Here is a 10,727-nt window from a genome sequence, read left to right as displayed (position 1 = left end):
ATATACCTCTTTATCCAATGTCTGTAACGTATCTGTAACAGACTTATTTATCCAGTGTCTGTAACGTATCTGTAATATACCTCTTTATCCAATGTCTGTAACGTATCTGTAACAGACTTATTTATCCAGTGTCTGTAACGTATCTGTAATATACCTCTTTATCCAGTGTCTGTAACGTATCTGTAATAGACTTCTTTATCCAGTGTCTGTAACGTATCTGTAATATACCTCTTTATCCAATGTCTGTAACGTATCTGTAACAGACTTATTTATCCAGTGTCTGTAACGTATCTGTAATATACCTCTTTATCCAATGTCTGTAACGTATCTGTAATAGACCTCTTTATCCGATGTCTGTAACGTATCTTTAATAGACTTCTTTATCCAATGTCTGTAACGTTTCTCTGACTTCTTTATCCAGTGTCTGTAACGTATCTTTAATAGACTTCTTTATCCAATGTCTGTAACGTTTCTCTGACTTCTTTATCCAGTGTCTGTAACGTATCTCTAATAGACTTCTTTATCCTTATCCAATGTCTGTAACATATTTGTAATAGACTTATTTATTTAGTTTTCTGTAAATTTTACATTACAAAAACCTTTGCCCAGTGTTGCTGTAAACTAACACAATCGATTTTTAGGCGCTGACTAGAGACAACAAGACAGTCTCCTTAAATTAAATAGGTAAATATACAATACCGTATAAAGTAATTTACAGTAAAGTTTAAATCCACACTAACAGAACAACAACAAATATAACTTTATTGAAACTTTACTCCCAAGTCTCCTCTTAAGTTGTTTCTCTGAAGACTTCAATACAATATTTTTATAAGCTGTGTTTTTGTAGTAGTCAGATTCACCCCTATCTTATATATAGGGACGTCTTGAATTTGTCTAGAAGTGTTCGTAATTCACCGTTGAATGATGACCATAAACGTGTACTGAAGAAATTGTAACATGTGCGTGCTAATGTTATAGAAAAGAAAATGTCGCACTGTATAAATGATGACAGATAACTCTCCAAACCAATCTGTGAAATACTAGGTCTCATCTTTTACTCGCATGATATATGTATTAAGTTCTGTAATTTGGTAATATGGAATTTCCATTTGCCGAGCAAAGTACACTCGGACATAGATCTTTAATATCAAAATGCCCATTTGAAGCTTGAGTGACTTACAGTGTTAAAAAAATGTCACAGAGACGAATAAACTAGTGGAAAATTAGAGCAAAAAGAAGAAACAATAGTTCGCTAATGTGTCGAAGATATTGGAAAACTGTCCTTTCTGAATCATCAACTTGTTTTTTTGTTGTTTTTTTGTGGTGACCATGGGATGTCACATGTTTTACTCATGAGAACATTATCCAGGTTTTACCAGTAATGGGATTTTAAAGAATTAAATCTTTCTTTTAAAATATATAGATTTTGATATAATACACACACAATTTTTATAAAAAGGATTCTAATTAATGAAGATCATGGCAAATATTTATTATATACTACCAAATTGGTTTACGATTCTTCAAGGGCTTATTGATCTTTTTTTGGGGGGGCAGGGGGGGGATTATAGGATCTCCACCTTTCTCAAATCTTTTATTTCAATTTCTTCACATATTACTCGTAGTCTTTGCTAATGCTATTTTCAAATGGAAAACTTGTAAAAAAACATATTTACCCTTAGCCGAAATACATGTAACTCTTCCTCGGATGTGTAATATGTATGATCGTTTCTGAAAGTCAACTTTACCAGAAGTCTAAATTAGATTCGGCCAAAATAAGTTTAACTTAGCATTATAAATTGCACCTACTATTACATGTATTTCAACTCTTATTGTTTTATGTTAGCTAAGACAACGGCTGTGTACGACAGAGAACCGACTTCTTTACGGTTCAGGGCCTGGATTCTGCTTAGTGCGTCGATAAGAGTGAAAATAGTATCAATTCAGCAGTATCTAAATGCGAAAGGTGAAATTGTAGATTAATAACTGGCTTGACAACAACTTGAAAGTTTGTTGTAATAAAATAACATAGAATACTGTTTTCTTAATACGATTACCATGCTCTTGAGAAGTGAAGTGAGCGCCAAAAAAAAATGTGAATGTGAGAAGTAAAAAACACATTAGAACCACTATCGTTTAGTTCTGCCATACATGTCAGTATTAAACAGCCAGTTAATAAACGCGCACAGGGCGAGTTGGAATGTAGTAACGTCATTCACTGGTCGGTGACTTAGTCAGTAATTAATCGCATTCTTAACATTCTGAAAATACCTAAGTGAGTGATAGTGGAGTCGACTCACGTATCTAGTAATAGATTCATTATAGCTCAAAGAAACTGATTTTAACAGTTTTCTTTAACCGTATTGTTTTTCTGTTTTGAGTTCTAGATGATTGTTTGTTTGTTTTTTGAATTTCGCGCAAAGCTACATGAGGGCTATCTGCGCTAGCCGTTCCTAATTTAGCAGTGTAAGACTAGAGGGAAGGCAGCTAGTCATCACCGTCCACTACTCTTTTACCAACGAATAGTGGGATTGATCGTCACATTATAACGCCCCCACGGCTGAAAGGGCGAACATGTTCTAGATGAACCGAGTAACTTAGTATTATTACTTTGGATAGAAAAAATGTTTCCTTTATGTTGTCGTCTCTGTAAATAAGAATTTTTCAAAGATGCAGATGCATTGGAGCAAAATTGTAGCAATGAGAGAACCTGAGAGAACTATATACAAACACTATCTGTTCTGGTCGTGGGTTGTCAAGGGAGAAGAAATCGAAATGTTGATGACGTCAAAAAATCTCTAAAGTACTTTTTGGCTATTTTTTTTTATTATTTTATTAAAAGTTTCAAACGTTGAGCTAAACATTTAGGACTGAAGTAACAATATTTAATTAAAGTGTAGAATCCTGACATACAGAACGTAAGTATCAGACCTTTTAATCTTCCTCTTTCTTCTTCCCAGGGCTAGCGAAGCATTATTGGCTTTAGTCATGCTAGACATTTAGGCATTTGATTGATAAGAGTAAAGCAATCAAAGTCCAGTAGCACAGCGGTATGTATGCGGATTTACAATGCTAGAAACCAGGTTTCGATACCCGTGTTGGGTAGAGCACAGATAGGCCATTGTGTAACTTTGTGCTTAACTTCAAACAAAGCAATCAAACTAACTCGACGCGATTTGCAGCTTAAGTTAAAATGTATTATAAATTATTACTGTGGTAACGGATAAAATTAGAAACAAGTGTGATAATACGTGTGTCATCAGTCAGTTATTTATACATCTAAGAAAACATTTGTACTTGGGGACTACTTTTTTGTGTAGGAAGGAGAACTGGCAATATATATTATTTTAGGCTGACACAGCACAACTTAAATATGTATGTATTTTTCTTCTGGTCTTAAAAACCCATAGATTGATGGAGTTGGGGACGTATGCTATTTTCAAATATACAACCTCCAACTCCAATCTAATTTCGACATTTCTACAGTATCTGTTTTCCCATCATCCATTATCAAAACTTTGATAATTGAAACCTCGAATTAGTACCTTTCGAAAATGTATTGTTTTTTTGTTTTTTACGTATTGGAAGTTTTAAATTACCGTATCACCTACTTCAGTACGTCTACAAGTTTGCTGACAATGCTGCAGTTGTAATTACCCTACATACATGCTGATAGATATGTTTTATTTTTGGTCTCTTTCTAATAGATATTCAAATGAAGGCAGGAATGCGAAACTCATGATTGTGAGATAATTGCTGATATACATTGAGAAATTAATGAGTTTATTATAGTAAGGTTATGATTTTTATTTCATTCCCTTATAAATTTACATGTTTACTAAAGTAGTACTCTGTCCTGGAGTCTCATGTCTACTAATTTAGTACTTAGTTATAACATTGTGTCTACAACTCTACTAACTACTAAGGCAGAGTCCTTCTGGAGTCAAACTCAACTGAGGCAGTGCCTCTTTCTGGAGTTACAACTTTATCAAGGCGGTGCTTCTCTCTGCAGTCCCAACTCTACTAAGACAGTGCCTCTTTCTGGATGACAATTCAACTAAAACATTGATTCTCTCTGCAGTCCCAACCCTACTAAGGCAGTGCCTCTCTCTGCAGTCCCATCTCTACTAAGAGAGTGCCTCTTTCTGGAGTCACAACTCTACTAAGACGGTGCCTCGCTTTGTAGTCACATGTTTACTAAGTCAGTTCTTTGTCTTGGAATTACGTATCTATTAAAGCAATATTATGCTCTGTAGTTACAAATTTGAATTTATATAACATAAATTTTCATGGGCCGTGTATGCAATTGAATTGTTTGGGTGAGTAAACATTAAGTTTATTTGGGATTTGAATATCATACCTTTTCTCCTAAAAAATTTGAAACACCAAGGGCAGAATTCGATTGTCAATGTAATTAAACCGAAACTAATAAATGTTTTTATGCCACCGTGAGCTTATTGCTAAAGGGAATGATATACGAAATAGACTGAAGCGAACCTGACAAATTCAAAAATAACGTAGTTTAACTTTAAACCCTGCTTTCATGAGTGGAGACGTGACTTTTTAGATAAAAAAAACTATATCAATAAAGAGTTTATTTGTTTTGAAGTTAAACATAAAGCTACATAAAGGGCTAACTGCTCTGCCCACCACGGGTATCGAAACCTGCTTTCTAGCGTCGTAAGTCCGCCACTGAGGGGCATCAGTAAAGAGCAAACAAGTTTTTGAAATGAAAATAATCTTAGGCTGCGATTTTACGGGCTTACATTTAAAATGACAGCGTTTTTATATGCTGATGTTTGCATCATGAGAGAAGTTTCTTGTATTCATGTGTAAATTAGTTATAATACAATCACTAAGAATAAGGTAAATTTTAAACTTAGTGGACCAAATCTGTATAGCATTGTTTTAATGTATGTCGTCTATAAGATATTCTGTAAGTACCCTTTTAAGCAAAAAGCATCAAGGGATCTGTGAGCATTTACTAGCCAAAAGCAAAAATATACACATAGCGTAAGAACTACTGGTTACAGGTGTAAAGGAAACCAAACGTGGTTTTTAGGTTGTATGAGTCGACTTGTCGAGACCCTGACATCATGTCACTTTCAGCACCACGTGGAAGTAATTTTTGTTAATAAGTAGACGTTTTTATTGAATTTACAAGCTGAAATTACTTTTACTATCAATTGAGACAAATAACGGTTTTAATTACTATAATCTAGACGATTTTATTTAGGGGAAAATGAGCATTGTAACGTCTATTTGAATTCTCTTTGTTTTACGAGTTTAAGTAAAATTATATTCTTTAAAATAGATTCAAACAAAGAAATACTGTACGTGAAAATACATTTCCGCATATGGTCAAGTTGAAACTTCGTATTAAAATAATTGTAGTACGAAGCCGCGTGGCCATACAGAATGTAATGTGATAATATAAACGCATCAATTAATTTTGCATACAAACTTCCATAAACGTACAGAAATAAGAAGTGGATATTCTACATTAACCAGAAGAAATGCGCAATAAAAAGTCTTAAACTAATTTAAACCTAATGGATTTGCATTTCAAAATGTTTTTTCTATTGGTTCTCCTTCTACAATTATGTGAATCATTCTGTAGACGAAAGGTTCAAGTAAGCTTTCTTTGATATTCTTGGAGATTTACAAAACATCAGAATGACTGCATGTTAAAACCGGAATAACCGGAACAAATTTCCAGTACTTGAGAATTCTCTAACACTGGAGAAGTAGAAAACCTTAGAAGCTTCTACACTTTAGAACTGGAATAACCTATTAACAGTTATTTGAAAGTCAGATAGAAATTTTCGAAAACGGAGCGACCTCTAAATTTTTAAAACTGAATGAATCTCTTATTAAAAACAAGCTGAAATACAGGTCAACTGACGGGGAATGTTTAAACTTACTTAAAACAATGTAAGTTTAACAACAATCATATATTTCAAACTAATAGCGTAAACTTTATTTCAAAATTTTAAAATTAAAACAAAGCTTCTTCGTAAACAATATTTTCAGTTTACTTTTCACCTATCAACAAATAGAGATTTTGAGGTGATTTCACCCTTAAACACCCTACATCTCATTGACCACGAGAAAAGCATGGTTGTTTGAGAAACAATCCAACAACTTTAATACTTTGATCTTGAATCCCTTTAGAATATTTAACATTGTATAAAGCGTCAACCTGACAAATTGATTGAGATTGACTCAATAGGCTGGGAGTAATTAACTAACAGGCTTTATAAAATATAAATAGGGTTAACTTCAATTTTGACTCCCTTGGGACATTCCCTATAGTTTATAGTGTTTACATACAAATTTGGTTGAGATTGGTCCAATAAGCTCGGAGGAGTAAGGGTGCAAACAGACAAACATTTCGTCTTTATATATATAGATAAACTGCAACAACCCATACAGAACAACACTACTGCAAACCTTTAATGCCTATATATTGTTAGTTTCATTAGTGAATAAATTCTCAAATCGAAAATTTCACATCTGATATGATATTTGGATTCATGAACGATGAAATGTTATTTACCTTAAAATTTCAAAATGTTAAATTTCTCGAAAATTATAAATTTGTTGAATTTCGCGCAAAGCTTCTCGAGGGCTATCTGCGCTATCCGTACCTAATTTAGATGTGATAGACTAAAGGGAAGACAGCTAGTTAACAAGGCCAATCGCTCGCTCTTGGGCTACTCTACAGACGAAAAGTAGGACTAGCCGTAACAGGATAATTCCTCAACGGCTGAAAGGGTATGTTCATTGACGTATTCGAACCCGCGACACGCAGATTGCGAGTCAAGCGCCTCTTGTATAGTGAGTTATAGAATAAAAGGGATAAATTCTTTTTATTTTTCTTAAAACTGTCTCTTCTTCCCTTTAACCACGAAAGACGTTATATTCAGTATGAACATAAAATACAATCGTTAGAAATAATGCCTTTTAGTCATGTAACGTATTGTTATATATGTTACTCCAATACAGGTAGGTCTTCCTGTATTTCAGAGTGCAAGCAATGTGACTGTACACATTTCTGTTATTCGCTTCACTTTCACAAATTATTTCTTTAAAACATCCCCTTTCCAATTACTTGAATAGCCCAAGAGTCTAAACATGTTTTAAAAACTCGAAATTCCCCAAAACTATCTCTACCGCTTGAGGGAAGAAATTATTTAAGAACGGGAAAGAACCAGCATGAATAAATTTACATTTTTAACTCATCCCTAACCAAAACCATATCGATTGTTTTCTGACTGACATTCATCCTTACTATCAGATTAATCAGAACCTACCACTCGCTTGAAATATTGAAAGTGCGGTTGTAGGGCCAAAAGTACAGAAGTCTCTTTCTTCTTTAAGTCAGTGTTTCGTCCTCTCTCTCACGATATTTTCAGCATTTATGTCAAGAATTTCATGTAGACCGTAAAACTTTTTTAAACTGATTTTACTCTTTGCATGGATACAGATATATGTTTTAAATATTGAGATATTTGTAATGGTATTTATTTCCGATTTGACTTACCTTCTCAAATACAATTTGATCGACAGGTAATTTCCAGTAAGAAACTACAACACACCATTGGCCAAACGTTATATCAGATAGTACTTTAGAATAATTGTAACCAAAGAAAAAAACTCTTATTTTGTATTTTTTTTATTCAGTTAATTATATTTCTGACTACTAGATGACACTACTTAAACCTATTGAAGTCGGCCGAAACTTTGACCCACAATTGTTTATTTCTTTCCACGATTTAATTAATTTCTTTGAATTTTAAAAAAATTTCTTTAGACATTATATGTGAATTAAGTTTTTAAATGGTGTGTATTACTATTTATTGATATATTTCTATTTATACAAATACTTAAACTCTAAATTGAGAAATACACGGAAATTATAGAAATTACAAATAGTGCAGATGGAATTAGAAGAAGATAACTGAAGTATTTTCATGAAGTATCTTACAATAATATTTGTAATCACGGTTTTGTGGCGCCATCTGTGAAGTGAGTGGACTATCACATTTTGAATCTAGCGGTAACGTGTTCGCTTTTAAATGCTTAGCGTCATCTGTTTGTGAAATTTAAAAACTAACTTAAAACTTCATATAAACTAATATTTAAAAATAAAATCCGTAAAATAATTATGTTAACTGTCCATAGTATAAAATTTAAATGTCACTTCGATTATTTCAACATTAATTATGTGGTTTTGGATACCTTATCCAAGAGTCTGCATGTTTCTATTTATTTATTTTGTTTAACGTTCAATATGTTTTGTTTACTTTCAAAGCGAAGACTTGAGAACTTTATGTACCTAGTGTATAAGTATATATGTATATATATATCTATATATATGTGTGTGTGTGTGTGTGTGTTTCACGAAATATTTTTTATCATTTTAAAAAAGTTGTTCAGTTTTCGTTAAACTTTTTTATCAAAGATTATCAATTGATATCCATCTTTCAAACAGTGATTATTCATATTTTAGAATATCCATATTTCTAACATAAAAAGGGATATCAAGAAAACTAAGCTTGGGATGATGTTCTTAGTTTACAACAATTCCTGGGTGGTGTTTGGAGTGTGACAACGATCCTTGGTGTTGTTGCTTGAAATACAAAGAAAATTCTGGGTGAGGTTTGGAATGTACAACAAATCCTGGCTTTGGATTAAGAGAATACATAGAATCCTGGGAAAGGATTGGGAAAGCTTATTTTTTGTTGTTGTTGTTAATTACAAAGCTACACAATGGGGTATATGAGTTGTGCTACCTCAGGTATCGAAACCCGATTTTTAGTGTTACAAGTCTCCAGTCTTACCGCTGTGCCACCGGGGAGGGAGGGGGTATAATTACGATAAAAACATTACTTGCCAGTTTTAAAATTAACTTTTAAATTACATAAATGAGATTATATTTCTTTCAACTGAAATGAAAATAAACGAGTATAGAGAGATTGCATATTTTTTGCCCCCCCCCCTTCAGTGGCTCAACCGTAAGGATCGTATTGCTTGAATGAAAGTGCGAAAATATCATTGTGCTTGAAAAGTACAGTAAAGTATCTGAAAACAATCTGTTGGAACTTGTACATTAAGCTAAACAGTGAAAATAGATCCCAAGACCGTTGTTGTTCATAAAACCTTCATCATAAATTAAAACTGCATGCTCTTGGTAGATGGAACATTCAGTCAAATGCCATTGGCCCAAAAAAAGTTTTTAATGAGGCTCGTGGAAATTCGATTAGTATTACGCTACGGAAAGAGAAAAGAAAAGGAGCATTAATTGGAAAAGGTAGAGCTACCATGGTATTACTCATGTTTACTTTCCTTGAGATGTCTTGATTACACCGAGTGGTTGTTTTTTACTTTATCTGCCAAATATACTCGTACGTTGGTAAAATAATCAAGCTATTGATGATTACGTATCTTTGAAAACAACTCAATAGTTAGTGTTCATTTGTTGTAGTTTGATGGATTTTTGTTTCTCCAATAAATTCCACTTGACCAATGAAGTCTTTTTGTCAATTATTATAACTGTTATTGTGATATAATATCCAATAAAGAAGGAGGTGAATAATATTATTATAACTGTTATTGTGATATAATATCGAATAAAGAATGAATATTATAACTGTTATTGTGGTATAACATGTCTGGTGAAAAGATTATAAAATTTTCAGTTTCAAGTGATGTCAAAAAACGTCCATGTTATCAAGAACTCAAACTCAACACCGACAAATAAAAAGATAAATATTTTATGGCGTTCGTTTCTCCACCCACCCACGTGGCACAGCGGTATGTCTGCGGACTTGCAACGTTAGAAAACAAGTTTCGATACTCGTGGTGGGCAGAGCACAAATAGCCCAATGTGTAGCTTTGTGTTAATTACAAACAAACAAATTCCCGACGGGTTAACGGTAAATTTACGGAATTTACAATATTAAAGTCAGAGCCCAGATAGCCAGCTCACTGCGTTGTTTTGCGCTAAAACATCAACAACGTTTAAACACATTGCCATCTGTTGAGAATATATGTAATTACAGTTAATGAAGTTCCATCAAATCCGAATTAACCCGAAATGTAATTGTAAATTTTCACGGTTAGTTAAATATGTTGATAATATTATAAGATGAAGAGATAACTAATGTAAAAACGAGAAGTTTTAATATATACTGCCTCCATTTGATAAGTTTAAGATTTTAAATATGCAATTAACTCTTCACGATTACTAGCGTGCTCTTTCAAAAGTGTTCTTTGCTAATGCATTTCTGCGATTTTTGTATGTTAAGTTGTCCAAGCGTTTATATATATTTCTAAACTTGGAAAACTATATAACCTTGCAAATTTACATTATTCACCTCCTTCTTTATTGGATATTATATCACAATAACAGTTATAATAATATTATTCACCTCATTCTTTATTGGATATTAGATCACAATAACAGTTATAATAACATTATTCACCTCCTTCTTTATTGGATATTATATCACAATAACAGTTATAATAATATTTTTCATCTCCTTCTTTATTGGATATTATACTACAATAACAGTTATAATAATATTATTCATCTCTTTCTTTATTGGATATTATACTACAATAACAGTTATAATAATATTATTCATCTCTTTCTTTATTGGATATTATATCACAATAACAGTTATAATAATATTATTCACCTCTTTCTTTATTGGATATTA

Source organism: Limulus polyphemus, unplaced genomic scaffold (genome assembly GCF_000517525.1).
Source record: "Limulus polyphemus unplaced genomic scaffold, Limulus_polyphemus-2.1.2 Scaffold34, whole genome shotgun sequence".
Lineage (NCBI taxonomy): Eukaryota > Metazoa > Arthropoda > Merostomata > Xiphosura > Limulidae > Limulus > Limulus polyphemus.
The sequence above is the reverse complement of the archived record's forward strand: the minus strand, read 5'-3'. Positions refer to the sequence as shown.